Here is a 25,106-nt window from a genome sequence, read left to right as displayed (position 1 = left end):
GATGAAGTGTTGGAGAGGAGGAGCATGATAGGAGAGGAGAGTGGATCACAGAAGAAATGGAAGGAGGAGGTGATAGATAGGTAAGAAGAGATAAGAGAATAGAAGAAGAGGGGTGGAGAGGGAAAACATTTTACTGGAAGGAGAAATTGATATTCATGCCATCAGGCCGGAGGTTACTTTATCCCAAATACAATGTGACAAAATGAAATTGTACTTAATCATGTTTTATTTTTATACAACATTTTCAACTGCAGAAACAAAACCACAAGACCCCTATGATATACATCTAATAGTCAAGGCCTGTGGACACAAACATTTCAACAATTCAGAAATAAAGCTTGTGCTACAAGGAAAAAAATATTGCATCCTACTTTTCTCATTTCAAGTATCCATACATCCTGATGCCTTATAAATGCAGCCAGTCTTGGAATCAAACTTCCATATTTCCCCAAACTTATCCCCAAACAATCCAACGCTACAGTTCCAAACTGAAGAGTTAAAAGCTACACATACAAAATGCTGGAGGAACTCAGCAGGCCAGGCAGCATATATGGAAAAAAGAGCAGTTGATGTTTTGGGCTGAAACCCTTTGGCAAGACTGGAGAAAAAAAGCTGAGGAGTAGATTTAAAAGGTGGGGGGAGGGGGATGGAGGAATGAAGAGCTGGGAAGTTGATTGGTGAAAGAGAGAGAAGGCCATGGACGAAAGAAAAAGGGGGGAGAGGCACCAGAAGAAGGCAATAGGCGGGCAAAGAGACAAGGTGAGAGAAGGAAAAGGGGATGGGAAATGGAGAAGGGGGGTGTGGGGGCATTACTGGAAGTTTGAGAAATTGATGTTTGCGCCATCAGGTTGGAGGCTATCCAAACAGAATATAAGGTGTTGTTTCTCCAACCTAAGTGTGGCCTCATCACAACAGTGAAAGAGGCCATGGATGGACATTTGGAATGGGAATAGGAAGTGGAATTAAAATGGGCGGCCACTGGGAGATCCTGCTTGTTCTGGCGGATGGAGCGTAGATACTCAACGAAGTGATCTCCCAATCTGCGTCGAGTCTGACTAATATACAGGAGGCCACATCAGGAGCACCAAAGACAGTAATCCTGCCTTATGCAGCTGGATCCTGGACTTCCTGTCAGATTGCCAGCAGGTGGTAAGAGTGGGCTCCCTCACCTCCACACCTCTGAGTCTCAACACTCTCAACTCTCAGAACCAGAGGCCACAGTTTAAGAATAAGGGGTATACAATTTAGAACGGAGTTGAGGAAAAACTTTTTCACACAGAGGGTTGTGGTTCTGTGGAATGCTCTGCCTCGGAAGGCAGTGGAGGCCAATTCTGTGGATTCTTTCAAGAAAGAGTTAGATAGAGCTCTTAAAGATAGTGGAGTAAAGGGATATGGGGAGAAGGCAGGAAAAGTGTACTGATTGTGGATGATCAGCCATGATAACAGTGAATGGTGGTGCTGGCTCGAAGGGCTGAATGGCTTACTCCTGCACCTATTGTCTATTAACACAGGAACCCCTCAGGGCTGTGTACTGAGTCCCCTCCTTTACTCCCTGTACACCCATGACTGTGTCACCACCCACAGCTCTAATCTGCTAATTAAATTTGCTGATGACACTACATTGATTGGTCTAATTTCAAACAATAATGAGGTGGCCTACAGGGAAGAAGTCATCTCTCTGACGCAGTGGTGTCAAGAAAACAACCTCTCCTTCAATGTCGCAAAAACAAAGGAGCTAGTTGTGGATTGCAGGAGGAATGGAGACGGGCTAACCCCTATTAACAAGAATGGATTTGGGGTTGAGAGGGTAAACAGCTTAAGTTCCTCAGCATCCATATCACTGAAGACCTCACATGGTCTGTACACACCAGCTGTGTGGTGAAAAAGGCACAACAGCACCTCTTTCACCTCAGACGGTTGAGGAAGTTTGGTATAGGCCCCCCAAATCCTAAGGACTTTCTACAGGAGCACAACTGAGTGCATCCTGACTGGCTGCATCACTACCTGGTATGGGAACTGTACCTCCCTTAATCTGCAGAGAGTGGTGCAGACAGCCCAGCACATCTGTAGTAGTGAACTTCCCATGATGCAGGATATTTACAAAGACAGGTGTGAAAAAAAGGGCCCCCTAGGATCATTGGGGGCCTGAGTAACCCCAACCACAATCTACTCCAGCTGCTACCATCCAGGAAACCGTACCGCAGCATAAAAGCCAGGACCTCTATTTCTTAAAAGTATGCAAAGATTTGGCATGACATATAACTTCTATAGATGTGTAGTGAAGAGTATATTGACTGGCTACATCACAGCCTGCTATGGAAACACCAATGCCTTTGAATGGAAAATCCTACAAAAAGTAGTGGATGTTGCCTAGTTCATCACAGGGAAAGCCCTCATCATCATTGAGCATATCTACATGAAACGCTGTCATAGGAAATCACTATCCATTATCAGGATTCCTCACCACCCAGGACATGCTCTCTTCTCGCTGCTGCCATCAGGAAGCAGGTGCAAAAGCCTCAGGACTCACACCGCCGGGTTCAGGAACAGTTACTATATCTCAACCATCAGGCTGTTAAATCAGAGGGGATAACTTCACCTGCCCCTTTACTGAATAGTTTCCACAACCTATGGACTCACTTCCAAGGACTCTTCACCTCATGTTCTCGATATTTGTGGTGGCATCCGTTAGTCTCACGAGACCATGGATCTGCGTCTGGAAAGTCTTGCTTCAGTCTGTGTTAGAGCAGCATCTGTTGTGGCTGTAGAGTCCCACACGGGAGTGACAGTCTTGCCTGCAGCGACTGCACTTGAAGGCGCTGTCCTCCGGTGTTGTCTTGGTGCTGTTTTTCTGACGAGTGCGCTTTTCTTCAGCAGCAAGCCTCAGCTTCTCTTCTCTTTTTAGACCTCTGCGTAGTTCCAGCCTTCAGTGAGAGCGATTACTTGCGATGTCCTCCCACCTCTTGACTTTCGTTTTCAGTGACTTCACGTCTCTCTTGCAAACGTCTTTGAAACGAAGATGAAGCAGTCCTTGTGCTCTCCTGCCGGAGGCCAGTTCCCCGTACAGCAGGTCTTTCGGGATCCTCCCGTCTGACATGCAGTGTACGTGGCCCAGCCAGCGGAGATGTTGGAGCAGGGTGACGAGGCTGGGTATCTGGGCACGGGCCAGGACCTCATTGTTGGTGACTCGGTCAGTCCACGTGATGCCCAGGATGCGTCTCAGGCTGCGAAGGTGGAAAGCGTTGAGATGCCGCTCTTTGTCTGCAGTAGAGGCTGCAGGTCTTGCTGCCGTAAAGCAGCGTGCTGAGGACGTAGGCCCTGTAGACTTCAACTTTGGTGTGCGTCGTCAGCTTTCTGTTCTCCCAGACTCTCTTTGTCAGCCTGGTGAATGTTGAGGTTGCTCGTCCGATCCATCTATTGATCTCGGGGTCTTGGGAGAGGCTGTCCATGATGGTGGAGCCAAGGTATGTAAACTCGTGAACTACCTCCAGCTCCTGACTCTTTAACTCAACTCCTTGACTAATAAAAGTACACCATTCAACTGTATACTTAAGACCAGAATTAGGCCATTCGGTCCATCAAGTCTGCTGCACCATTCCATCACGGCTAATTTATTGTTCCTCTCAAACCCATTCTCCTGCCTTCTTCCTATAATCTTTGACACCCTGATTAATTACGAGTCAGTCAAACTCCACTTTAAACATATCCAATGAATTGGCCCCCACAACTATCTGTAGCAATGAGTTCCACAGATTCACAGCCCTCCAGCTAAAGAAATTTCTTCTCATATTTTTTGAAAGGACGTTCTTGTATTCTGAGGCTGTGTCCTCTGGCCCTCGACTCTCCCATCATAGGAAACATCCTTTCTATGTCAACTCAGTCTACGCCTTTCAATATTCGATAGGCTCAAATGAGATCCCCTCCTCCCCATTCTTCAAAATTCTAGTGATCACAGGCCCAGGGCCATCAAACATTCCTCGTTTGTTCACTCTTTCATTATCTGGGATAATTTTCGTGAATCTTCTCTGATCAATTGCCAATGCCAACACATCTTTTCTCAGATAAAGAGTTCAAAACTGCTCACAATACTCCAAGTGCTGTCTAACCAATATCTTTTAAAGCCTTGGCATTACATCCTCGCTCTTGCCTTCTAACCTTCTTGCAAAGAATACTAACACTGCATTCACCTTCCTTACCACTGACCCATTCTGCAAAGTAGCCTTCTATCGAACTCTGCACAAGGACTCCTAACTTCTTTTTCATCTTTGATTTCTGAAGAGGCAGAGCTGAGTGATGATGGCACTAAACTGCAACTCCTTCGCTTGCATCTTAGGAAACAGCTCTATTTCTATCTTTGATATCTCTCTTTCTCCCTTTCAAGGTTCTTTTGAAGACCTTGACCTGGAGTTACACTCTGACTTCAGTTCTCTGCGGGAATGGGACCCGCTCGCAGGGCTTCGTGACCAGCTGCTTTTTGATATACCAAGGACACGGCCTGAAATGCAAGTGCCGGATTTTCGTGCTTTTGGAGGCAGGCTGATTTGACGCTGCTGCCGCTGCCGCCTACTGATGCGTCACGGAAGAACAAGGAAGATCAGAAGTAGTGGGCTTGCTTGCTGTTGGCTATGTGCTCACAGGCACAGAGCTTGGAAAAAGTGATGCAACAGACTTTTAACACCATAAATCAGCAAGTTGTTTTGTCATGTCTCCCCTCTTGCTGTGAAATGGGGACACCCCTTTTCCCCTTATTATGGAGAGAGAGAGCCTGTGGTATGTTTAATGCCGGGTGAACAACTAGTCTTTGGGGTACTGCAAGTCTGTGTCTTTACTGATGCTTTTCTGCACGCTTGAGTGCTTGGTGGGGGCGCTGATGCTTTTTTGCTGGCTGGGGGGGTCGTTGCCTTGCTTGTGCGTGGGTGGGGGGAGTTTGGGAGGGCTTTGGGGTTCTAACATTTAACTGTCATTCATTCTTTGGGGCACTCCTCTGTTTTCCTGGATGTTCGCAAAGAAAAGAAATTTCAGGATGTAAATTGTGTATGTAATACCCTGAGAAAGGTTCACTGCTAACGTAATGGTTTCTCTGTAGCAGCAGTGTTAGGGTTATGAATAGAGATAACGGGGGCTTTGGAATGTATGCTGTCCAATGAGGGGAGTGTTTTTCTTTCTTGTGTGCCCAAGAGCGAGGGATTCACGGGCTTTGTTCGGCGGAAGACGGAGAGAGAAGATGCCGGAATGGAGAGGTCGGAGACTGCAGGATGGAGTGGACATGGAATGGGGCCGGGAGTTGATGATGCCCGGGAGAAATCGATGGAGAACTAATGGACAGGGAAACTGTGAGCTCCAACGTGCATATTAGACTGTTTCATTAAAATAGATACTTTTCTTTGTTTTTCTTTACTAACCCTCTAGTCAAATTAAGAATTACAAAGATAAATCGTTTAATTGCATATGGTGAACTGTCTGTTATTTTCTGATATGATTTGTAACAGGGGAAAACATCATGCAGCATCCACACAAACGACAATTCATAAGTTTAGCGGGGCCGGAGACTGTCTTCCCTTCGATTAACACAGCTGGCCGAATCTGAGGGTTACATTTGTGGGGGTTTCGTTCTGGGATTGATTTCGTTGGATGCTGTGTGATTGCCCTGAGAAATGAACCAGTGGGTTGTGTGTTTTAAGTTTGTGCCAGTATGGATGCAGCTGGGGTGGAGCAGTGGTGTTCATCCACGGGGTTACCGGTAACTAATGTGTATGTGTTGAATGGAGTAGGTGTTCGTACTCTGGATGAATTGTTAATTCGCCTGTTAAGTACTGTTACAGCTGTCGGCAAAATTACGATTGCTGGGCGGAGGTTTGATCAAATGGCGGGCACCAACCTCATTTTACTGCAGACTAGCGCTGACGTAACAGCAGTGGAGCTGCCCAGTAATATCGGTGCCCCAGATGAGGTGGGGCCATGGACTGTCCATACTGTCAGGGAGGAAGAGTGTGTAGTGGAGCGGGCCGAATCACAAGTCGAGTTTCCCTAGCTGGGGGTGGAGACTTGAAAGACGGGGTTCTATCGTTTCTGAGGAGTGAGGGGAAGGAGTGGTCAGATTTGGAATGTCTAATTAGTCCCCACCCCCCAAGGAAGAGTGAGAATTCTGAGTTAGTATCTGCCCTTATCTCTCTGGCAAATAAATGGAAAAATGCCCAGGTCCAAAGTCCCAGCTATGGCAGGCTCTGCCTATTCTCAGGAACGAAGCCCACCCCTAAAAAGGGAAGAGGAGTATGAGACTTGGGTGGAGCAGACCTCTCATTTGTTAGATGAGTGGCAGTGCTCTGTTGACGTAAAGTGACAGAGATTGGTTGAGCGGTTGAGGGGGCAGGCTGCTGACGTGGTGAGAGCCTTGAAGTCCGACTACATGGGAGCATTGGAAAATGTGTTTGGCATGACAGGAAACCCAATGGAGCTAAAAGCAGGGTTTCAGAACATGCATCAGGAGAAGGGGGAGAAGCTTTCTGCCTACATTTTTCGGCTAGAGAGGCAGCTACATTGCTTGCAGCGTAGTGGGGCCTTCAGACAGCTGAGGTGGATCAGTTAAGAATGGACCAGATAGCAATGGGCACCCAGTCCCAGGACCTGATCGCTTGGGATGTCCAACTATCTCGTAAGACGCGCACCCCCCTTGTTTGTTGGGCTGATCAGAGGTACAAGAGGAGGAGAATGTGTCAGAGGTACAGGAGGCCTCCGTCAGCAGGGTACAGTCCTCGGTGGTGGTCCCCTGCGATGAAGTGACCACGGATAGCCTGCCCCGGGGAGTAGAGGAGACTGTGGTAGAGTTGAGAACTGAGATGTCCCAGTTGTTATCAGCAGGTGTGAACCCCCCCCCCATATGATGGAGCTGATAGGGAGGTGGATCCTCTAAGCGGACTGATTATATGGAAGGCTGCTAGCAGCTGGTGTCACACAAGAAGGGGAGCAGCCAGTATTTGTTATAACTCTGGTGAAGAGGGACACTTCAGGTGGGAGTGTGAAGGACAGGAAATCTTTCAGAGAGTGAGCCCCCAAGTACCTAGGCAGAGAAAGTTGTTGGAAAAGTTTAAAAGAGACCCAGTGAGGGGATGGCCTGGCATATCGAGGGGAATACATTCCCAGCAATATATCAAGGAACACCCTAACGCAAAAAACGATTTTCCTGAAGGCTTAGTGGGGCCAAGCTCCAGTGTATCGCTACAGATAGAGGGTATTTATGCTAGAGCCATACTTGACACAGGGTCGCAGGTCATGTTGCTGTACCATTCATTTTACAACCAGTATTTGACGCATTTACCATTGATGCCAGTCAGTGCACTAGAGATCTGGGGTCTTAGTGTGGGTGATAATCTGTATGATGGTTATTTGTCAGTGAAGCTGGAGTTTTCAGAGGATGATGTGAGAGTGGCTGAGGTCCTTGATACATTAGCTCTAGTTTGTCCGGACCCCATTGAGAGAGTCGGTGTTCCAATTCTTGTGGAGACCAACACTCCTATTGCGAGGAGGCTCATGGGAGCCTGCAAGGAGAAAGCTGGAGAGAGCTTCCTAAGAACATTGTCCATTCACCTGGTGTTTCGAGCTGTTTTTGAGGAAATGCGTGGCTGCAGTGGGCCGGACAACGAGTTTAGACGAGGGACCGTGTGGTTCACCCATTCCAAGCCAATTGTGTTACGGCCCAGGGAATTAACGAAAATAATGGGAAACCCCAAATTTTCTGGAATACTCGAAGGCAAGGCCTTCTTGATGGATGCTCCAGAACACCACGAAGAGGAGTCGGAAATGCCTGCTGGGGTACTGGTGAGGTCCGAACTGCAGAAACCCTCGGTTGTACAGACGAACAGGATGGCAGTGACTGTCAGGATCACTACGAGGAAGGAGGTCACCTTCAAGCGGGGGATGGCCCCTGGCGCACCTTTTTCTGGTGACAGTAATATCTTGTGTCCCTGTGAGACAAGCCAGGGAGAAACCAGTGGAAAAGGGAGGAAAGTTGACCGCTGAGTCATTCAACTTCGGGAACTCCCCAGTACCTGCAGGTTGGAAGAAGCTGGTAGAGAAGATGTTGAAGCTGGAAGGTGTCTTTTCCACTGATGATTTTGAAGTGGGTTGTCCCAAGAGCGCTCATCACACTATCCAGGTAACTGAGGACACCAGGCTGCATAGGCGGAAGACGTTTGGCAGCATTTGTGTAATTTGAAGGAGGCTGGGATCATCACCAAGTCTCAAAGCCCCTATGCGTCTCAGTAGGCCAGGAAGAAAAATGGGAAGATACGGATGTGTGTGGACTATAGGACTTTGAACAGGTATCCCAACCCCGACCAATATATGGTCCCAAGGATCGAAGACGCGCTGGCCTGTCTGAGTGGTGTGAAGCATTTCAAGTGTGCTGGACTTGAGGAGTGGAAATAACCAGATCCCCATGAGTGAGGCTGACAAAGAGAAGACAGCATTTACATGTCCACTGGATTCTTCCAGTTCGAAAGGATGCCCCAGGGCATATTGATAGGCCCTGCGACCTTCCAGCATGTCATGGAGAAAACGGTGGGGGATATGAACTTGCTTGAGGTATTGGTGCATCTGGATGGCTTCATCCAGATTTCGGTCCACTTTGGAAGAACATGAAGAAGGGCTTTCCCTGGTCAACTGCTAGTCCTGCAAGACGTCTGTTAGCTATGTTGGGCACATAGTTTCACAGAATGGAGTAACTACAGATCCGTCTAAGATAGAAGTGATGACCACCTGGCCAAGGCCCCAGACTGTGAGCGCTTTTGGCTTGTTCCTTGGGTTTTGTGGTTACTATCGGAGGTTCGTGAAGGGCTATGCGAAAATGAGTCACCTGTTGAATCAGCTTCTGTGTGGTTACCCTCCCTTGGGGAAGAAAGGGAGGAGGACAAAAGGAGAGGAGGGTAGAGTACCTTAGCCCTACAAGGGACGCTCTGTTGTGGGATGTGAAATATGAAGAGGCCTTTCGGTCGCGAGAGGATATGCTGACCCAGGCACCAGTGTTGACTTTTGCAGACCCTCGACTGCCGTATGTACTGCATACGGATGCCAGCAGAGAGGGCTTAGGGGGTTTCCTGTATCAGGATTAGGGCACCGGGTTGAGACCAGATGCCAGCCGGAGTCTGTTGCCCTCTGAGAAAAACTACCCCACGCACAAGTTGGAATTTTTGACGTTGAAATGGGCTGTGGTGGATAAGCTGAGTGACTACCTCTATGGTGCCAAGTTTACGGTGAGGACGGACAACAATCCCTTAACTTATAACCTGACCTTGGTGAAAATGATTGCCACAGGCCATCTGTGGTTGGCGGCGTTGTCTGCCTATGATTTCAGCCTAAAGTACCAGCCAGGAAGTAGGAACATTGATGCTGATGCTTTGTCCCAATGAGCGCATGAAGGGCTGGACAGAGACGAAGAGTGGGAGAGTGTTACTGTCTCGGGGGGTGAAAGCCATGTGCCAGTTTGCCATAATGATGAAGACAGACGGAAGGCAAGGGCAGGATTGAGCGGTAGATCAATTGGGAGCTTCTGATAGCGCCATTCCACAAGTTTACTGTAACCTGACTGCTCTGAAGTCAAATCAGCTGCCGGAATTGAGTCTTACCTTATCCTTTGATGTCGTGATGACTCAGAAAACTATCAACTTCCACCTTAAATATACCCATGGACCTTGCCTCATCCAGTCTGTGGCAAAGCATTCCACAGATTCACTACTCAAACTAAAAAAAATTTCTCCTTACCTCTATACTAAAAGGTTGCCCTCTAGTTCTGGGTACCCCCCACCATAGGAAACATCCTCTCCACATCCACCTTATCTTGTCCTTTCAATATTCAGTAGGTTTCAATGAGATCCCCACACATTCTTCTAAATTCCAGTGAGTATAGACCCAAAGCTGCCAAACGCTTCTCATATGTTAACCCTTTCATTGCCTCGTGAACCTCCTCTGGACTCTCTCCAATGACAACACATCCTTTCTGAGACATGGTGCCCAAAACTGTTGACAATACCCCAAGTGCGGCCTGACTAGTGTCTTATAAAGGCCTGGCATTATCTCCTTGCTTTCATATTCTAATTCCCTTAAAATAAATGCCAACATTGCCTCACCACAGACTCAACCTGTAAATTAACCTTCAAGGAGTCTTGCACAAGGACTGCCAAGTCCCTCTACACCTCTGATGTTTGATCCTTGCAGTACACCATCAGTCACAGACTTTCACCCATCTACCTCTTCCCTCTAATTCTAATTCTGAATCCAAAAGGCCAATTCACCATGGATTCCCTGCATCTTAATCTTCTGGATGAACCTACCACATGGAACTTTGTCAAACACCTTACTAAAATCCACATAGACAACATCCACAGCACTACCTTCATCAATGACCATCACTATAATAGGCAGGGTTTCCTGGTGGCCACTCATTTTAACTCTACTTCCCATTCTCACATGCCGGTCCATAGCTTCATCTACTGCCACGATGAAGCCATCCTCATACTGGAGGAGTGATACTTCATATTCTTTCTGGGAAGCCTCCAACCAGATGTTACATAGAACACAGAATAGTAAAGCACAGTATAGGCCCTTCGGCCCACAATGTTGTGCCGACCCTCAAACCCTGCCTCCCATATAAGCCCCCACCTTAAGTTCCTCCATATAGCTGTCTAGTAGTCTCTTAAACTTCACTAGTGTATCTGCCTCCACGACTGACTCAGGCAGTGCATTCCACGCACCAACCACTCTCTGAGTAAAACAACTTCCTCTAATATCCCCCTTGAACTTCCCACCCCTTACCTTAAAGCCATGTCCTCTTGTATTGAGCAGTGGTGCCCTGGGGAAGAGGCGCTGGCTATCCACTCTATCTATTCCTCTTATTATCTTGTATACCTCTATCATGTCTCCTCTCATCCTCCTTCTCTCCAAAGAGTAAAGCCCTAGCTCCCTTAATCTCTGATCATAATGCATACTTTCTAAACCAGGCAGCATGCTGGTAAATCTCCTCTGTTCCCTTTCCAATGCTTCCGCATCCTTCCTATAGTGAGGTAACCAGAACTGGACACAGTACTCCAAGTGTGGCCTAACCAGAGTTTTATAAAGCTGCATCATTACATCGCGACTCTTAAACTCTATCCCTCGACCTATGAAAGCTAACACCCCATAAGCTTTCTTAACTACCCTATCCACCTGTGAGGCAACTTTCAGAGATCTGTGGACATGTACCTGAGTTCCCTCTGCTCCTCCACACTACCAAGTATCCTGCCATTTACTTTGTACTCTGCCTTGGAGTTTGTCCTTCCAAAGTGTACCACCTCACACTTCTCCAGGTTGAACTCCATCTGCCACTTCTCAGTCCACTTCTGCATCCTATCAATGTCTCTCTACAATCTTTGACAATCCTCTACACTATCCACAACACCACCAACCTTTGTGTCGTCTGCAAACTTGCCAACCCACCCTTCTACCCCCACATCCAGGTCATTAATAAAAATCACGAAAAGTAGAGATCCCAGAACAGATCCTTGTGGGACACCACTAGTCGCAATCCTCCAATCTGAATGTACTCCCTCCACCACCACCCTCTGCCTTCTGCAAGCAAGCCAATTCTGAAACCACCTGGCCAAACTTCCCTGGATCCCATACCTTCTAGCTTTCTGAATAAGCCTACCGTGTGGAACCGTGTGGAACCGTGTGGAACCTTGTCAAATGCCTTACTAAAATCCATATAGATCACATCCACTGCACTACCCTCATCTATATGCCTGGTCACCTCCTCAAAGAACTCTATCAGGCTTGTTAGACACAATCTGCCCTTCACAAAGCCATGCTGACTGTCCCTGATCAGACCATGATTCTCTAAATGCCTATAGATCCTATCTCTAAGAATCTTTTCCAACAGCTTTTCCACCACAGACGTAAGGCTCACTGGTCTTTAATTACCCGGAGTATCCCTACTACCTTTTTTGAACAAGAGGTCAACATCCGCCTCCTTCCAATCCTCTGGTACCATTCCCGTGGACAACGAGGACATAAAGATCCTAGCCAGAGGCTCAGCAATCTCTTCTCTCGCCTCGTGGAGCAGCCTGGGGAATATTCCGTCAGGCCCCGGGGACTTAGCTGTCCTAATGTATTTTAACAACTCCAACACCTCCTCTCCCTTAATATCAACATGCTCCAGAACATCAACCTCACTCATATTGTCCTCACCATCATCAAGTTCCGTCTCATTGGTGAATACCGAAGAGAAGTATTCATTGAGGACCTCGCTCACTTCCACAGCCTCCAGGCACATGTTCCCACCTTTATCTGTCATCGGTCCTACCTTCACTCCTGTCATACTTCTTTTCTTCACATAATTGAAGAATGCCTTGGGGTTTTCCTTTACCCTACTCACCAAGGCCTTCTCGTGCCCCCTTCTTGCTCTTCTCAGCCCCTTAAGCTCCTTTATTGCTTCCCTATATTCCTCAATAGACCCATCTGATCCTTGCTTCCTAAACCTCATGTATGCTGCCTTCTTCCACCTGACTAGATTTTCCACCTCACTTGTCATCCATGGTTTCTTCACCCTACCATTCTTTATCTTCCTCACCGGGACAAATTTATCCCTTACATCCCGCAAGAGATCTCTAAACATCGACCACATGTCCATAGTACATTTCCCTGCAAAAACATCATCCCAATTCACACCCACAAGTTCTAGCCTTATAGCCTCATAATTTGCCTTTCCCCAATTAAAAATTTTCCTGTTCTCTCTGATTCTATCCTTTTCCATGATAATGCTAAAGGCCAGGGAGCGGTGGTCACTGCCCCCCAGATGCTCACCCACTGAGAGATCTGTGACCTGACCCGGTTCATTACCTAGTACTAGATCTAGTATGGCATTCCCCCGGTCGGCCTGTCCACATGCTGTGACAGGAATCTGTCCTGGACACACTTAACAAACTCTGCCCCATCTAAACCCTTGGAACTAATCAGGTGCCAATCAATATTAGGGAAGTTAAAGTCACCCATGATAACAACCTTGTTATTTTTGCACCTTTCGAAACTCTGCCTCCCAATCTGCCCCTCTGTATCTCTGCTGCTACCAGGGGGCCTATAGAATACCCCCCCTAGAGTAACTGCTCCCTTCCTGTTCCTGATTTCCATCCATATTGACTCAAAAGAGGATCATGCTATATTACCCACCCTTTCTGTAGCTGTAATAGTATCCTTGACCAGTAATGCCACCCCTCTTCCCCTTTTTCCGCGCTCTCTATCCCTTTTAAAGCACTGAAATCCAGGAATATTGAGAATTCATTCCTGCCCTGGTGCCAGCCAAGTCTCTGTAATGGCCATTAAATCATAATTCCATGTATGTATCCAAGTTCTCCGTTCATCACCTTTGTCCCTGATGCTTCTTGCATTGAGGTACACACATTTCAGCCCTTCTACCTTACTGTCTTTACACCGTTTATTCTGCTTCTCTTTCCTCAAAGCCTCTCTGTATGTTAGATCTGGCTTTACTCCATGCACTTCTTTCACTGCTCTATCGCTCTGGGTCCCATCCCCCTTGCAAATTAGTTTAAACCCTCCCGAACCATGCTAGCAAACCTACCTGCAAGGATATTGCTCCCCCTCGAGTTCAAGTGCAACCCATCCAATCTGTACAGGTCCCACCTTCCCCAGAAGAGATCCCAATGATCTAAAAACCTAAAACCCTGCTCCCTGCACCAACTCTTCAGCCATGCATTCAACTGCCATCTCCTCCAATCCTTACCATCACTGTCACGTAGCACCGGCAGCAATCCTGAGAACGCCACCCTTGAGGTCCTGTTCTTCAGCCTTCTGCCCAGTTCCAGAAATTCACACTTCAGGACCTCATCCCTCTTCCTGCCTATGTTGTTGGTCCCAACATGTATCACGACTTCTGGTTGCTTTCCCTCTCATATCAGGATGTCGTGCACCCGGTCAGAGACATCCCGGACCCTGGCACCCGGGAGGCAACAAACCATGCAGGTGTCCTTCTCACGTCCACAAAATCTCCTGTCTGCTCCCCTGACTATAGAGTCTCCAATGACAACAGCTCTCCTCTTCTCCGTCCCACTCTTCTGCACCACAGGGTCAGACTCAGTGCTGGAGGCCCTGCCACCGTGGCTCACACCTGCTCGGTCGTCCCCGCCAACAGTATCTAGGACGGTAAACTTATTATTCAGGGGAATGGCTACAGGGGTGCTCTGCACTACCTGTCTGCTTACCTTCGCTTTTCCCCCTTCTGTCACCCAACGACCTACTTCCGACAGCCTAGGTGTGACTACCTCCCTATAGCTCTCATCTATGACTGCCTCATTCTCCCTTATGAGTCGAAGGTCATCCAGCTGCTGCTCCAGATTCCTTACACGGTCTTCCAGATCGCCCAGCTGGATGCACTTCTGGCAGATGTGACTCTGCAGGAGAGGGGAGTTCCCCCAAGACTGCCACATTTCACATGAGAGGCACATCACCATCTCAGGAGGCATTGTAAAGACTAACTGTGAGCTAGCTTGTCCTCCGCCTCTTCTCGTCGAAGCCTCTCGAGTCAAAGCCTCAAAGCTCCCCTCCTTCATTGGCCCACTCACTCACTGGCCGCTTCGCTTGAGTTATCCCTCTATTTATCTGTTTGAGCTTTTCAAAATGTTTGGTCACCTGACCTCGACTGCCCAATCAGCTGCTTTCTGCTGAGTCTGAGCTATTCAAATCTTGATTGTCTAATCAATGGCTTTCTGCTGATCTATTCAAATCTTGATTGACTTGATTGCACAGACCAGCTGCCAAAACTGCCAGAATCTCTCGAGTCAAAGCCTCAAAGCTCCACTCCTTCACTGGCCCACTCACTCACTGGCCGCTTTCCACGGACACCGATTTCTCTAACTTTACTGGTTCTGGTCTTATCCTTTTCTTCTCACCTGCCCATCATCTCCCTCTGGTGCCCCTCCTCCTTCCCTTTCTCCGATGGAATCTATAGTTTCTCCTTTCACATTAGATTCTTTCTTCAGCCCTTTTCCTCTTCCACCTATCATCTCCCAGCTTCTCGCTATCACCCCTTCCCCAACCACCTTCCCCTCCACCTGGCTTCAACTATCTCACCATCAGTTTGTACTCCATCTTCTCCCCCCCAAATCTTATTCTGGCTTCTTTTCCCTCTTTCTAGTTCTGATGAAAGGATCTCAGCGTGAAATGTTGACTGTTTATTTCCCTCCATAGACGCTACCTGAGCTGCTGAGTTCCTACAACATTGTGTATTGCATCTTCATCAACCCCTTGAAAAACACAATGAAGTTATTAAAATATGACTTGCCCTGCATGACTTGTATGGCACGACTTGCCCCTCAAAAATCTATGTTCCTAATTAATTCTGAAAAAGACAGTCCCTAATTCAGTCATGGTTTTCCAAATGCTCATAAACCCTATCACGAAGAATTCTCTGCAGCAACTTCCTTACCACTGATGTAAGACTCACCGGTCTATAGTTTCCTGGATTATACCCATTTCCCTTCTTAAATAATGGAACAGATTAGCTACCCACCAGTCATCTAGAACCTTGTCTGTGACTACAGCGGACACAGAACTTGGTCAAGACTCTAACAATTTCAACTCTTGCCTCTCATATATACCAGAAGACCACTAATGCCCTTCAAGAAAAACGCCACTATCTTCTCCATCTCAAATTGCCCTATAGTATATCAGCAAGCACCACACTGACCTGCTTATCCTTCATATCCGCCTCTTGGGTAAATACTGACGCAAAGTATTTATTTACGATTTCACCCGCATCCTCTGCATCCAAGCACGTTCCCTCCTTTATCCACAGATGGTCCTAACTGCCCCTAATTATCCTCTTGCTCTTGATATACGTATGGACTGCCTTGGGGTTCCCTTTAACCCTACTTGCCAAGGACTTTTCTTCGTCACTCCTGGCTCGCCTTCTTCCTGAGTTCTTTTCTGGCTTTTTTTGTATAATCCTCATGGTCTCGAGTTAATTTTAGCCTCCTAAATCTATGTTTCCTTTTCCTCACGAACTAAGATTGAGGCACGACTGCACAAGTGCATGGACGTCAGCCAGTTTGAACAGTGAGAAGAGTTTAAAAAGAAAACAACTTTATAGAGCGGGCATCGAGTAGAGGGAGACAGAGCAGGAAGGCTTTGGCTCAGCGGGTTGAGGCAAGGTAGGTTGCCTATGTAGAATAGAGACTGGAAGTATGTGTGTGAGGCTGTGTTCTGTACTGGATGGGTGTCAGATGTGAGAAGTCCAGGAGACTCCCAGCCTCCCGGACAGCCACATCTGCGCCATGTGCGTCGAGCTGCAGCTCCTCAGGGACTGAGTTAGAGAACTGGAGATGTAGCTTGATGACCTTCATCTGCTCAAGGGAAGTGAGGAGGTGATAGAGAGGAGCTATCGGCAAGCAGTCACACCGGGGCCTCGGGATTCAGATAAGTGGGTAACAGTCAGGAGAGGGAAGGGCAAGAGTCAGATACTAGAGGGTACCCCTGTGGTTGTCCCCCTTAACAATAAATACTCCTGTTTGAGTACTGTTGGGGGGGGGGGAATGGCCTACCTGGGGGAAGCCACAGTGGTCGCACCTCTGGCACAGAGTCTGGCCCTGTGGCTCAGAAGGGTAGGGAAAGGAAGAGGATGGCAGCAGTGATAGGGGGCTCTATAATTAGGGGGTCAGACAGGTGATTCTATGGACGCAGGAAAGCAGCACGGATGGTAGTTTGCCTCCCAGGTGCCAGGGTCCGGGATGTTTCTGATCACATCCACTATAGCCTGAAATGGGAAGGAAAACAGCCAGAGGTTATGGTACATATTGGTACCAACAACATAGGTAGGAAAAGGGAGGAGTCCTGAAAACAGACTATAGGGAGTCAGAAAGGAATTCAACAAGCAGGACCTCAAAGGTAGTAATCTCGGGATTACTGCCTGTGCCACGTGACAGTGAGTATAGGAATAGAGTGAAGTGGAGAATAAATGCGTGGCTGAGGGATTGGAGCAGGGGGCAAGGATTCAGATTTCTGGATCATTGGGACCTCTTTTGGGGCAGGCATGACCTGTACAAAAAGGACAAGTTGCACTTGAATCCGAGGGAGACCAACATCCTGGCTGGGAGGTTTGCTCAGGTAATTGGGGAGAGTTTAAACTAGAATTGCTGGGGGGGTGGGAAGCCAAGTGAAGAGACGGAGGAAGGGGCGCTTGGCTCACAAATAGAGAAAGCTTGCAGATAGCGCGAGAGGGAAGATAGGCAGGTGATAGTTATAGTCATACTTTATTGATCCCGGGGGAAATTGGTTTTCGTTACAGTTGCTCCATAAATAATAAATAGTAATAGAACCATAAATAGTTAAATAGTAATATGTAAATTATGCCAGTAAATTATGAAATAAGTCCAGGACCAGCCTATCGGCTCAGGGTGTCTGACCTTCCAAGGGAGGAGTTGTAAAGTTTGATGGCCACAGGCAGGAATGACTTCCTATGACGCTCTGTGCTGCATCTCGGAGGAATGAGATGCGCTCAGACCGATGGCTTGAGGTGTGTCTATTTTAACGTAAGGAGTATTATGAACAAAGCGGATGAGATTACAGCGTGGATCAGCACTTGGAGCTGTGATGTTGTGGCCATTACAGAGACTTGGATTGCTCAGGGGCAGGAATGGTTACCTAAGAGTGCCAGGCTTTAGATGTTTCAGAAAGGACAGGGAGGGAGGCAAAAAGAGGTGGGGGCGTGGCACTGTTGATCAGAGAGAGTGTCACGGCTGCAGAAAAGGAGGAAGTCTTGAAGGGATTGTCTACTGAGTCTCTGTGGGGGAAGTTAGGAACAGGAAGGGATCAGTAACTCTACTGGGTGTTTTTTTATAGACCACCCAATAGTAACAACAACATCCAGGAGCAGATAGGGAGACAGTTTCTGGAAAGGTGTAATAATAACAGGGCTGTCGTGGTGGGAAATCCAGGGCAAGCATTAAAAAGGGCCACTTTTCAACATAATTGTATAAGGGCTAAGAGAGTTGTAAAAGAGCACCTGAAGGCTTTATGTGTCAATGCAAGGAGCATTCGTAATAAGGTGGATGAATTGAAAGTGCAGATTGTTATTAATGATTATGATATAGTTGGGATCACAGAGACATGGCTCCAGGGTGACCAGGGATGGGAGCTCAACGTTCAGGGATATTCAATATTCAGGAGGGATAGACATGAAGGAAGGGGAGGTGGGGTGGCGTTGCTGGTTAAAGAAGAGATTAACGCAATAGAAAGGAAAGACATAAGCCGTGAAGATGTGGAATCGATATGGGTAGAGCTGCGTAACACTAAGGGGCAGAAGACGCTGGTGGGAGTTGTGTACAGGCCACCTAACAGTAGTAGTGAGGTCGGAGATGGTATTAAACAGGAAATTAGAAATGTGTGCAATAAAGGAACAGCAGTTATAATGGGTGACTTCAATCTACATGTAGACTGGGTGAACCAAATTGGTAAAGGTGCTGAGGAAGAGGATTTCTTGGAATGTATGCGGGATGGTTTTTTGAACCAACATGTCGAGGAACCAACTAGAGAGCAGGCTATTCTGGACTGGGTTTTGAGCAATGAGGAAGAGTTAATTAGCAATCTTGTCGTGAGAGGCCCCTTGGGTAAGAGTGACCATAATATGGTGGAATTCTTCATTAAGATGGAGAGTGACATAGTTAATTCAGAAACAAAGATTCTGAACTTAAAGAGGGGTAACTTTGAAGGTATGAGACGTGAATTAGCTAAGATAGACTGGCAAATGACACTTAAAGGAGTGACGGTGGATATGCAATGGCAAGCATTTAAAGGTTGCATGGATGAACTACAACAATTGTTCATCCCAGTTTGGCAAAAGAATAAATCAAGGAAGGTAGTGCACCCGTGGCTGACAAGAGAAATTAGGGATAGTATCAATTCCAAAGAAGAAGCATACAAATTAGCCAGAGAAAGTGGCTCACCTGAGGACTGGGAGAAATTCAGAGTTCAGCAGAGGAGGACAAAGGGCTTAATTAGGAAGGGGAAAAAAGATTATGAGAGAAAACTGGCAGGGAACATAAAAACGGACTGTAAAAGCTTTTATAGATATGTAAAAAAGAAAAGACTGGTAAAGACAAATGTAGGTCCCCTGCAGACAGAAACAGGTGAATTGATTATGGGGAGCAAGGACATGGCAGACCAATTGAATAATTACTTTGGTTCTGTCTTCACTAAGGAGGACATAAATAATCTTCCAGAAATAGTAAGGGACAGAGGGTCCAGTGAGATGGAGGAACTGAGCGAAATACATGTTAGTAGGGAAGTGGTGTTAGGTAAATTGAAGGGATTAAAGGCAGATAAATCCCCAGGGCCAGATGGTCTGCATCCTAGAGTGCTTAAGGAAGTAGCCCAAAAAATAGTGGATGCATTAGTGATAATTTTTCAAAACTCGTTAGATTCTGGACTAGTTCCTGAGGATTGGAGGGTGGCTAATGTAACCCCACTTTTTAAAAAAGGAGGGAGAGAGAAACCAGGGAATTATAGACCGGTTAGCCTAACGTCGGTGGTGGGGAAACTGCTGGAGTCAGTTATCAAGGATGTGATAACAGCACATTTGGAAAGCAGTGAAATGATCGGACAAAGTCAGCATGGATTTGTGAAAGGAAAATCATGTCTGACGAATCTCAAAGAATTTTTTGAGGATGTAACTGGTAGAGTGGATAGGGGAGAACCAGTGGATGTGGTATATTTGGATTTTCAAAAGGCTTTTGACAAGGTCCCACATAGGAGATTAGTGTGCAAACTTAAAGCACACGGTATTGGGGGTAAGGTATTGGTGTGGGTGGAGAATTGGTTAGCAGACAGGAAGCAAAGAGTGGGAATAAACGGGACCTTTTCAGAATGGCAGGCAGTGACTAGTGGGGTACCGCAAGGCTCAGTGCTGGGACCCCAGTTGTTTACAATATATATTAATGACTTGGATGAGGGAATTAAATGCAGCATCTCCAAGTTTGCAGATGACACGAAGCTGGGTGGCAGTGTTAGCAGTGAGGAGGATGCTAAGAGGATGCAGGGTGACTTGGATAGGTTGGGTGAGTGGGCAAATTCATGGCAGATGCAATTTAATGTGGATAAATGTGAAGTTATCCACTTTGGTGGCAAAAATAGGAAAACAGATTATTATCTGAATGGTGGCCGATTAGGAAAAGGGGAGGTGCAACGAGACCTGGGTGTCATTATACACCAGTCATTGAAAGTGGGCATGCAGGTACAGCAGGCGGTGAAAAAGGCAAATGGTATGCTGGCATTTATAGCGAGAGGATTCGAGTACAGGAGCAGGGAGGTACTACTGCAGTTGTACAAGGCCTTGGTGAGACCACACCTGGAGTATTGTGTGCAGTTTTGGTGCCCTAATCTGAGGAAAGACATCTTTGCCATAGAGGGAGTACAAAGAAGGTTCACCAGATTGATTCCTGGGATGGCAGGACTTTCATATGAAGAAAGACTGGATGAACTGAGCTTGTACTCGTTGGAATTTAGAAGACTGAGGGGTATCTGATTGAAACGTATAAGATCCTAAAGGGATTGGACAGGCTAGATGCAGGAAGATTGTTCCCGATGTTGGGGAAGTCCAGAACGAGGGGTCACAGTTTGAGGATAGAGGGGAAGCCTTTTAGGACCAAGATTAGGAAAAACTTCTTCACACAGAGAGTGGTGAATCTGTGGAATTCTCTGCCACAGGAAACTGTTGAGGCCAGTTCATTGGCTATATTTAAGAGGGAGTTAGATATGGCCCTTGTGGCTACGGGGGTCAGGGGGTATGGAGGGAAGGCTGGGGCGGGGTTCTGAGTTGGATGATCAGCCATGATCATAATAAATGGCGGTGCAGGCTCGAAGGGCCGAATGGCCTACTCCTGCACCTATTTTCTATGTTTCTATCTCCCTAGATTGAGGGGTTTAGATGGAGTGGAGTTTGTTACGTGCGTTCAGGAAGGTTTCTTGACACAATATGTAGATAAGTCTGTAAGAGAAGAGGCTGTACTTGATCTGCTACTGGGAAATGAACCTGGTCAGGTGTCAAATCTCTCAGTGGGAGAGCATTTTGGAGATATTGTGATCACAATTCTATCTCCTTTACCATAGCATTGGAAAGGGATAGGAACAGACAAGTTAGGAAAGTGTTTAATTGGAATAAGGGGAAATATGAGGCTATCAACTTGGAGGCATAAATTGGGAACAGATGTTCTCAGGGAAATGTACAGCAGAAATGTGGCAAATGTTCAGGGGATATTTGCGTGAGGTTCTGCATTGGTACATTGCAATGAGACAGGGTAAGGATGGTACAGGAACCGTGGTGTTTGTAGGTTGTTGTAAACCTAGTCAAGAAGAAAAGAAAAGCTTACGAAAGGTTCAAAAAACTAGGTAATGATAGAGATCTTGAAGATTATAAGGCTAGCAGGAAGAAGCTTAAGAATGACATGAGGAGAGCCAGAGGGACCATGAGAAGGCCTTAGCGGGCAGGATTAAGGAAAACCCTAAGGCATTCTACAAGTATGTGAAGAACAAGAGGATAAGACGTGAAAGAATAGGACCTATCAAGTGGGACAGTGGAAAAGTGTGTATGGAACCAGAGGAGATAGCAGAGGTACGTAATGAATACTTGGCTTCAGTACTCACTACGGAAATGGACCTTGGCCATTGAAGGGATGATTTACAGTGGACTGAAAAGCTTGTGCTTGTGATATTACGAAAGAGGATATGCAGGTGCTTTTGGAAAGCATCAAGTTGGAGAAGTCACCGGGACCCCAGGATACTGTGGGAGGCGAAGGAGGAGATTGCTGAGCCTCTGGCAATGATCCTTTCATCATCAATGGGGACGGGAGAGGTTCCGGAGGATTGGAGAGTTGCGGATGTTATTTCCTTATTCAAGAAAGGGAGTAGAGATAGCCCAGGAAATTACAGACCAGCAAGTCTTACTTCAATGGTTGGTAAGTTGAGAGGCAGGATTTAAGAACATTTGGAGAGGTATAATATGATTAGGAATAGTCCTGATGAAGGGTCTCGGCCTGAAACGTCGACTGCACCTCTTCCTACAGATGCTGCCTGGCCTGTTGCGTTCACCAGCAGGTCATGCCTTACAAGCCTGATTGAATTTTTTGAGGATATGACTGAACACATTGATGAAGGTAGAGCAGTAGATGTAGTGTATATGGATTTCAGCAAGGTATTTGATAAGGTACCCCATGCAAGGCTTATCGAGAAAGTAAGGAGGCATGAGATCCAAGGGGATTCTGAATTGGCTTGCCCACAGAAAGCAAGGTGTGATTGTAGATGGGTCATATTCTGCATGGAGATTGGTGACCAGTGGTGTGCTTCAAGGATCTGTTCTGGGACGCCTTCTCTTTCAGATTTTCATAAATGACCCTGGATGAGGAAGTGGAGGGATGGGTTAGCAAATTTGCAGATGACACAAAGGTTGGGGGTGTTGTGGATAGTGTGGAAGGTTGTCAGAGGTTACAGCGGGACATCAATAGAATGCAAAGCTGGGCTGAGAAGTGGCAGATGGAGTTCAACCCAGATAAGACCATAAGACAAAGGACCAGAAGTCGTCCATTCGGCCCATCGAGTCTGCTCCGCCATCTTATCATGAGCTGATCCATTCTCCCATTTAGTCCCACTCCCCCGCCTTCTCACCATAACCTTTGATGCCCTGGCTACACAGATACCTATCAATCTCTGCCTTAAATACACCCAATAACTTGGCCTCCACTGCCGCCCGTGGCAACAAATTCCATAAATTCACCACCCTCTGGCTAAAAAAATTTCTTCGCATTTCTATTCTGAATGGGCGCCCTTCAATCCTTAAGTCATGTCCTCTCGTACTAGACTCCCCCATCATGGGAAACAACTTTGCCACATCCACTTTGTCCATGCCTTTCAACATTTGAAATGTTTCTATGAGGTCTCCTCTCATTCTTCTAAACTCCAAGGAATACAGTCCAAGAGCGGACAAACATTCCTCATATGTTAACCCTCTCATTCCCGGAATCATTTTAGTGAATCTTCTCTGTACCCTCTCCAACGTCAGCACATCCTTTCTTAAATAAGGAGACCAAAACTGCCCACAGTACTCCAAGTGAGGTCTCACCAGCGCCTTATAGAACCTCAACATCACATCCCTGCTCCTATACTCCATTCCTCTAGAAATGAATGCCAACATTGCATTCGCCTTCTTCACCACCGACTCAACCTGGAGTTTAACCTTAAGGGTATCTTGTACAAGGATTCCCAACTCCCGCTGATGCCTCCACAATCTCCACAGTTACTTCCTTCAGGACACGAGGGTGCATTCTATCTGGTCCGGGAGATTTATCTACCTTTAGACTATTCAGCTTCCTGAGTACTTTCTCCGTCGTAATTGTGACTGCGCACACTTCTCTTCCCTGCCACCCTTGAGTGTCCGGTATACTGCTGATGTCTTCCTCAGTGAAGACTGATGCAAAATACTCATTCAGTTCCTCTGCCATCTCCTTATCTCCCATTACAATTTCTCCAGCATCATTTTCTATCGGTCCTATATCTACTCTCACCTGTCTTTTACTCTTTATATACTTGAAAAAGCTTTTAGCATCCTCTTTGATATTATTTGCTAGCTTCCTTTCATAGTTCATCTTTTCCCTCTTAATGACCTTCTTAGTTTCCTTTTGTAAGCTTTCAAAAACTTCCCAATCCTCTGTCTTCCCACTAATTTTTGCTTCCTTGTATGCCCTCTCCTTTACTTTAACTTTGGCTTTGACTTCTCGTCAGCTACGGTTGCATTCCTTTTCCATTCGAAAATTTCTTCTTTCTTGGAATATACCTGTCTTGCGCCTTCCTCACTTCTCACATAAACTCCAGCCACTGCTGCTCTGCCGTCCGTCCTATCAGTGTCCCTTTCCAGTCAACTTTGGCCAGTTCCTCTCTCATGCCACTATAATTTCCTTTACTCCACTGAAATACTGACACATCAGATTTCGGCTTCTCTTTTTCAAATTTCACAGTAAACTCAATCATGTTATGATCACTGCCTCCTAAGGGTTCCTTCACCTCAATCTCTCTAATCACCTCCGGTTCATTACACAATACCCAATCCAGTACAGCCGATCCCCTAGTGGGCTCAACAACAAGTTGTTCTAAAAAGCCATCTCGCAGACATTCTACAAATTCTCTCTCTTGAGATTCAGTGCCGACCTGATTTTCCCAATCCACTCGCATGTTAAAATCCCCCACAATTATCATAACACTGCCCTTCTGACAAGCCTTTTCTATTTCCTGTTGTAATTTGTAGTCCACATCACTGCAGCTGTTTGGAGGTCTATAAATAACTGCCATCAGGGTCCTTTTACCCCTGCGATTTCCTAGCTCAACCCATAAAGATTCTGCACCTTCCGATTCTATATCACCTCTTTCTAATGATTTAATATCATTTCTTACCAATAAAGCCACGCCTCCCCCTCTGCCTACCTTCCTATCCTTCCGATACACCGTGTATCCTTGGATGTTCAGCTCCCGGAGACATGCATCCTTTAGCCACGTCTCAGTGATGGTCACAATATCATACCTGCCAATCTGTAGCTGTACGACAAGATCATCCACCTTATTCTTTATGCTGCGTGTATTTAAGTATAACACCTTAAGAATAGTATTTGGTTCTTTTCGCTTTGATTTCACTGCAACTCATCCCAGTGGTTACAAATTTGCCCCATCACCTGCCTGTCTTTCCTGACATCTTTACTGCTCACTATCTTAGATTTATTTCTGTTTTCCCCTTCCTCCGCTCTGTCATTCCAGTTCCCATCCCCCTGCCAAATTAGTTTAAACCCTTCCTAACAGCTCTATTAAACCTTCCCACCAGGATATTGGTCCCCTTCGGGTTCAGGTGTAAGCTGTCCATTTTGAACAGGTCATACTTTCCCCAGAAGAGAGCCCAATTATCCAAGAATCTGAAACCCTGCCCCCTGCACCAATCTCTCAGCCACGCATTCATCTGCCTGATCCTACAATTCTTGCCCTCGCTAGCACGTGGCACAGGTAGCAATCCCGAGATTACTACCCTGGTGGTCCTGTTT

The 25,106-nt window shown here is 46.7% G+C and overlaps 1 protein-coding gene across 9 annotated transcripts in view; it reads right to left on the bottom strand.

Moving 5' to 3' along the window:
• numb (NUMB endocytic adaptor protein) overlaps positions 1–25,106 on the bottom strand; it is a 285,368-nt gene that overhangs the window by 73,366 nt on the left and 186,896 nt on the right. The gene's annotated exons all lie outside the window — the stretch shown is intronic.

Source organism: Mobula hypostoma, chromosome 1 (genome assembly GCF_963921235.1).
Source record: "Mobula hypostoma chromosome 1, sMobHyp1.1, whole genome shotgun sequence".
NCBI lineage: Eukaryota > Metazoa > Chordata > Chondrichthyes > Myliobatiformes > Myliobatidae > Mobula > Mobula hypostoma.
The sequence above is the reverse complement of the archived record's forward strand: the minus strand, read 5'-3'. Positions and strand labels throughout refer to the sequence as shown.